Source organism: Bidens hawaiensis, unplaced genomic scaffold, assembly GCF_021521415.1.
Source record: "Bidens hawaiensis isolate Kalapana, Puna unplaced genomic scaffold, B.hawaiensis_p1.1 tig00035531_1, whole genome shotgun sequence".
Classification (NCBI taxonomy): domain Eukaryota; kingdom Viridiplantae; phylum Streptophyta; class Magnoliopsida; order Asterales; family Asteraceae; genus Bidens; species Bidens hawaiensis.
The window spans coordinates 184,284-191,532 of record NW_027496188.1 but is presented as its reverse complement, the minus strand read 5'-3'; the positions used below and the strand labels follow the sequence as shown (position 1 = coordinate 191,532).

Below are 7,249 nucleotides of genomic sequence, written 5' to 3'. Positions count from 1 at the left end.
AAAAAAAAAACGATGTTACATAGGTTTTCACGGGTTTCTCAACTCAAATGGTTTTCATTCTATACATGCCCTACACACACATATATTTATAAGTTATGCCGGGTACATCAGGTATATAATCAAGTAAATGGGTCAATGCTATCGGATAATCGAGTATATTACATATCCCAAACTCATCCCAAACCCATGAAAATTTTCAAACTAATCTCAAACCCGTCCCAAATCCTAATGAGTCGGTCCCAATTATGTCGGGTTCCCGGTTTTCCCATTAAGTTCTGATTTCATTGTTATTCCTTGTCTTACCTGCCATATACCCGACTCCGACCTGGTTAATGATATTCTTGAGACACAGGAACCAACCCCACTATAATATAACCGAATTTGATCTATTCGAATCTTAGACGGTTGACGTTCATCCCAAGACATAACACACACCCTCCTGTCTTTATATCCCAACTCCATCTTCACCTTCTCTCATTTTATTTATCCATTCTCAGACATCACGATTCCTTGAAACAGACGAAAAAGAGTAAAATGCAAAGGCAATCAAATAACAAGAAGGAGATTAGGTCTTGGAGATCAAAAACTCAAGAACAAGTCTACAAATCAAAACTATTGCAAGCTCTACAACTCGTCAGTCTCGGCAACGGCCACTCCAGTGGGCGTGCAGTTCACGAAGTAGCTAACCGTGTTCTCGCAATAACTGCCAAAGGCCGGACTCGATGGAGCCGTGCGATCCTCACAAATAAACTCAACTGTAAATCTGTGAAGCGTAATGTGAAGCAAGGAAGAGTGTCTGCAACAACACACCGTAACATCCGACTGACGGTGCAAAGGAAAGCACGTGATCTCAGCCGGTTAGTACCCGGTTGCCGGAAACAGTCGTTGGTTGTACCGGAAGAAGTGGCGGATTATGTTTCTGCACTTAACATGCAAGTTAAAGTAATGGCTGCTGTTGCTGATGTTCTGTCTGAGCCGAATATGATGCCGGGGATGTGAAGTGAGTCAGATCAGTATTATCCCGTGACTCCTGCGCGCTCTTTGAATTTTGTATTTTATTTTGAAAATAGAGATTGCAGCCTCTAGTTATGGAGTGCAAACTTTTTAAATATGAAATGCTAATGACATGTTACTAATATTTTATATATAACGAGTTAGACTTTCGTGTTTTGGTCGAATCGTTAGTACAAACATAACAGAAAATGAAACATGGAGCTAATGCTGTTAGTTTAAATATAAGTGTAAAACTGAGATGAAATAACAATGTGTTTTGCTTTTATTTTGTTTGCATGTAAGTGTAAAACAGTGATGACTGATGAAACAAGAATGTGTTTTATTTTGTTTTGATGAAACCTTGTTTTTTTTTTTTTTCAAAATGTCTACACTAACTGGTAAAGTCGTTTAAGTAAAGAGATGATGATAGTTTTAGATTTGTTCATATAAAACAATTAATGTGTAACTATTAGGGGTGTGCATATAGGTCGGTTGGGACGTTTTTGAGCCAAATCTGTAACTATAGCCGACCCATTATGACGGTTTCGGTTAATTGATCGGTTTTGAAGGTTATAGTGAGTCAATTAACTACAACCAAAACAATATAATTAAGCCTAAAAGTTTGGTACTAATTTTACAAAAGAAAAACATAACATAATCCAACAGAGTATATAACCAACAATATTAATTTAATATCAAATATTAAGAAAAAGAATGGTGCTATAATCCAACAACAAAATCAACTAAATTTATAACAAATGTAGAACCAAACGCATCAAAATGGTATAATCCAACAATATGTTTGGTGGAATTTAATCCAAAACATATTGTTGGTTAAATAAATGGATTGGTTCGGTTATGGTAGTTTTGTAATTATCTTTAACCAAAATCGATCCGTATTTGGCGGTTTTTAAAAATTTATTAAAGACAAAATGACAAAAGACGTCCTTTATGTCTGACCTGATTTTCATTAGACGAACTTTAATGAAAAAAATAGCAAAAGACATACATCATGTTTCAAAATCCTTTCACATTACGTCCTTTGACACTAACCCAGTTAATTTTTTTTGTGAAATATAGTCATGTGCAAGGCACACGAGGGTAAATTTGTCTTTCTACTCTTAAGGGACTATTTGTGTAGATTACTTAAAGTTTGAGCCATAATGAAAATACTTAAAAATAAATAAAAATAAATAAATATTTAAAATATATATTTATACATATATTTATCTCTCATATATACTCTTTCTCACACACACTCTCTCCTTCCTAACGCCGGCCGGCCGACCATACTTCTTCAAAAGAGGATCTGGGTCTAAGTCTGTTTTGGCCGCCTCCTCTGGTTCCTCCGGATCGGCTGTTGTTTTGTTGTTCGGGTCAATAAAAGACCCGAATCCGAGAAGTGGGTCGGGAGTTGCAGGCAGGTCTTCGAGCTCCGATGGTTTAACGATCGGAGCTGGTTGTTGGTCGCTGGAGTTGGGTGTGGTGGACATGGTGCGGGTACCGAGGGGATGTTGGGAGTGAAGAAGAAGAAGAAGAAGAATGGTGTGCTCAATCTACTTCAAATCCTCAATATTTGCATCTTCAGATCCCCGATTTTGTTGTGCCTTGTTCGATTTTTCGATTTTGTTTGTGATGACGGTGTTGGTTGCCGGTAATGGCAGAGAAGGGTGGAGAGTCTGTGGTGGTTGATGGTGGTATCCGGAGCGACATAAGGTTGGTGGTTGTAGTTCGGTGGTGGCTGTGGTAGTTGCAGTTTCGGTGGTTGCTAGGTTGTGGCAGTTGATTAATGGTGGTGGTGGATGGTGGTGGTGGATTGCAACCTGAGGAGAGTGTGAGAGAAAGGGAGGAGAGAGTGTGAGAGAGAGAGTATATGAGATAAATATGTATATATAGTTTAAATATTTATTAATTTTATTTTTTATAAGTATTTTCAATATAGCTCAAACTTTAAGGAATCCACACAAACAGTCCCTTGAGGGGTAGAACGACAAATTTACCCTCGTGTGCCTTTCACATGACTATATTTAATGAAAAAGATTAACTGGGTTAGTGACAAAGGACGTCATGTGAAAGGAATTTGAAACATGGTGTATGCCTTTTGCTATTTCTTTTATTAAATGACGTCTAATGAAAATCAGGTCAAACATAAAGGAAGTCTTTTGCCATTTTGTCTTTATTAAACTTGCCCATTAGTTATGTTGGCTATCGATTAAAATCGGTTTTGTTATGTTGGTTATGGTTCGTTTAACGGTTACATGGGTTAAGTTGTTCACCCAAAGTAACTATCGTCGGTTATGATGCTAAAATACCCTTATGATTAAAATAATTCATATAACAAAAGAACATTTGTGATTGGTTGGTTTTATTTCTCGCCATTCTCGCTTTAAGAAACATTTCTCCTATTAACTTCATATTTTAACGAACATAAACAGGCGGACAAAATGTGTGTTCATGTTTGTTTATGAATATAAATGAACTTCATGCCGAACAATTTTTGAACGTTCGGTTCATTTATAAGCCTGCATCAAGTGATTAGAAGACCTTCAATTTGAAATAAAACTATATAGTAAAACCAAATTACCATGTTCATATTTTATTGTGGTCATTTTTTATACATAATACGATCCTTTATAATACACAACTGGGTCCTTCTTATTTATACACAATTTGGACCAAATTAAATTTTTACTACGTGTTGTTGTTGAAGTCATTTACTAGATTCATCCAGTAATATTGTGTCATGTATTGTTTATTGGATGCTGACTGTACACTCGTTGAAGCCCATGTTAAAGACACCTGTGTCATGTATTGTTTATTGGATGCTGACTGTACACTTGTTGAGACCCATGTTAAAGACACCTGAGTTTGTTGTGGTTCAAGCGAGCGGAGACTTCAATGAATTTTCTGATTTTTATTTTTATTTTTTTATTCTATAATAGCATATTTTATTTATTTATTTTTTTATCTTGTATAATTTACAAATATTTATAACTAGAGACTCGAACTTCCGCTGCGAACCGTAAACCAGGTTATAACCAAACTACATAGCCATGCATCTAACCTAAACGAAAGTTATTGTTCAAACAGAAAACAACAATAATATATATACAAAACTTAGCAAATAATATGTGACACCAAACTCTTCGTTAATTAATTATAATTAGATAATAGATAATAAAGGACCCCCATGCATTTCATGAAAAGTAACTCCAGTAGTATCCACATTCGACATATCCTCAATCACAGCCACTTGATCTACACCCCTTTTCTGGCCATCAAGACCACTGGTGACATCGCTGGAAATATGAACTGAGGTGGAACCCTAGCTTGTACATCGGTTTACTTTCTAAACAACCACCCAACCACCAAGGAGGCAGCCGGAATAAAGAGGTATTGTCGTACCTCCAACGGCTCTCTCATGCCACCCTAGACCCAACGACTATTTTCCTTCCGCGAGCTCACTCGCGGCTCCCATCGTGCCATATTTAATCAGTAACTTTCTATGTAAACTAAACCTTAAACGTACCTCGCTCAAGACATTTCGAAATCACATTCAGCATCATATATCTTCGTCATCAATAATGATGTCTTTTACTGTCACCCTACTTGTCATCCTGTTCTGTTTTGTTTATAGGTTCATAAACAAGAAATCTTCAAGCAACCAACATTCATTACCACCTGGTCCAATCCCTTTGCCATTAATTGGATGCACGATCAGTTTGCTTCGAAATAAGCCGACTTTCCGATGGATCCATAACCTCATGGACCAATATGACACTCCGATCCTTTGCATCCGGCTAGGGCCTTCAACCCACGTCATTGTAGTTTCGTCCCAAGACCTTGCATGTGAGATCCTCGGAAAACAAGATAAAATATTCAATTCAAGGCCTGATTTATTGTCGGCCAATCTGATAAGTGGCGGTTTTCTCACTACAATCATGTCCCCATTTGGCGAGCAATGGAGGAAGATGAAAAGAATCATAAACCGGGAGATGCTTTCTCCGCGAGTACACAAATGGCTCCAACCTAAACGTGACAAAGAAGCTGACCTAAAGGTACATATGCAACCAGATAAAAAAACAAGATGCTATAGTTGATTGTGGATTAATAAATGTTCGAAGTGTGAGCAAACATTTCATAGGAAACGTATTGAGGAATATGTTTTTCGGGAAAAGATTAGTTGGGCAAGGAATGGAAGATGGAGGTCCGGGTGAGGAAGAAACTGAAGTTGTTGACGCGCTTTGTACTATCCTGAAGTATCTTTATGCATTTTGCATCACTGATTATTTGCCATGGTTAAGAGGAAAGACTGACTTTGATGGTCATGAAAAGATGACGCGGAAAGCAATTGAAATTGTTCGAAAGTACCAAGATCCATTGATCGATGAAAGAATTCAAATGTGGAGCAATGGGGCAAGAATGGAAAAATGTGATTTGCTTGATGTTCTTATTAAACATGAAGATCCTAAGCTTACACCAGAGGAGATTAAATCCCAACTTCTTGTATGTTTTTCTCCATCAATTACTTTATTATCATTCACATGCACATGATAATAATGTTTTGTTTGTTACAATATCTATTTTACTTTTACACATTTCATATATGTTTGCATTACTATCTTTTCCCAACTCATATTTGTGTCTTATCAAATTTAGGAACTAATGGCTGCCTCAATTGATAATCCTTCTAAAGCGATAGAATGGGTAATCGCCGAGATGATCAATGAACCTATGATCCTAAAACGAGCAGTCGAGGAGTTAGATCATGTTGTAGGGTGCCAAAAGCTAGTCGAAGAGCAAGACCTATACAAACTCAATTACTTAAAAGCATGCATGAAGGAAAGTTTTAGGCTACACCCTTTTGACCCTTTTATCCCACCTCATGTTTCAATAATGAATACTACTGTTGGTGGTTACTTTATACCAAAGGGTAGCCATATTATCCTAAGTTGACTTCAGATGGGAAGAAATCCAATTGTGTAGGCAGACCCATTGCGGTTCAACCCAGATCGACATCTACATGGGGAAGGAAAGCAAGTGCTTCTTTCGGATAATGACCTGAAGATGATCTCTTTTAGCACAGGGAGTCGCGGTTGTCCTGGAATAGGGTTAGGCACAACCATAACTACAATGTTGCTAGCAAGGATGGTCCAAGGGTTTACCTGGGAGGCACCACGTAATAAGCGGTCCATTGAGCTTCTCGAAACTAATGATGGCATTTCCTTGGCTAAACCACTTATAGCAATTGCTAAGCCATGACTGCCTGGACACATGTACCCTACATATTGATGGGAGAAGTATCGTTTTCAACAAGACGTAGATGTATCTATTGTATATAAATGTTGTTTGTGTTTTCTTCTACCAAAAATAAAATGCCATGAGCTAGAGAATTTACTTAACTTGAACCGACTAGGGCGGGTTTTTGTGTAGCAAGAAAGAGAGATGAGAGAGGTTGGTTATGGTGACTTGACACTTAGCTAAGGTTAGTTTAAAGTCAACTTAACCAAACCATGGTTTATAATTTATTATGTGTTGCTTATAATTATGTAACTAATATTAATAATATTAATTATTTATTGAATCATAATTAAAAGTAACTAGTAATCATACCCGCGCGATGCGGCGGACCGAGTTGATGCCATGTTCTGCGCGTATTAGACATGTTCATAGATCATTTACATTGCAAGGCAGCAGAATTTTAGGCAATAGAAATTATATAACCATTAAATTATATTAAATGTCACCAAGTAAAACAACGTTATATTCGCTGCAAGCTATTCAAAAGATTCATGTACACTTTCTTGAGATCCAGCACCATATTCAAGAAGCAGCCAAGTTCTTTTGCAACAGCAGCACCACCTTCTCGGGTTACAAACAAAGTCCTGAAATAGAATTTCTTCGCAAAGCTAAAAATGAAACAAACGAAAATATAAACAACGAAAGCAAATATTAAATATTAAGTAGAATATGCATAGTAGATTAACATGCTATTAACAGAGAAGTCTTTTAACTATAACCATGAAAGTGTTTAACCTGTAAATGAGACTCTAAACAATTTAGTCAACTATGATGCTTTTTAATACGAAATTAGTGTTCAAAACTGCTTCTGGGTCATGTTTCGGTTCAAAGTCAATATGGTGATTTAAGTTCGCAGGTGGTAGAAGGATGATTGAAAATGGATTGCATAGAAAAGCGGGCGTATTTTTTAAGAAAATTAATTTTTTTCTTTGCAAAAATAAAGGGCCGGCTACAA

General features: G+C 36.9%; 3 pseudogenes; all 3 read left to right on the top strand.

Annotated features, from left to right (window-relative positions):
• Positions 1–534: 534 nt before the first annotated feature.
• On the top strand, positions 535–999 carry LOC143587489 (transcription factor bHLH147 pseudogene; annotated as a pseudogene).
• Positions 1,000–4,494: 3,495 nt separating this feature from the next.
• On the top strand, positions 4,495–5,547 carry LOC143587493 (valine N-monooxygenase 1 pseudogene; annotated as a pseudogene).
• A 111-nt stretch (positions 5,548–5,658) lies between these two features.
• Positions 5,659–6,255, top strand: LOC143587495 (phenylalanine N-monooxygenase CYP79D16 pseudogene; annotated as a pseudogene).
• The last annotated feature ends 994 nt before the right edge of the window (positions 6,256–7,249 follow it).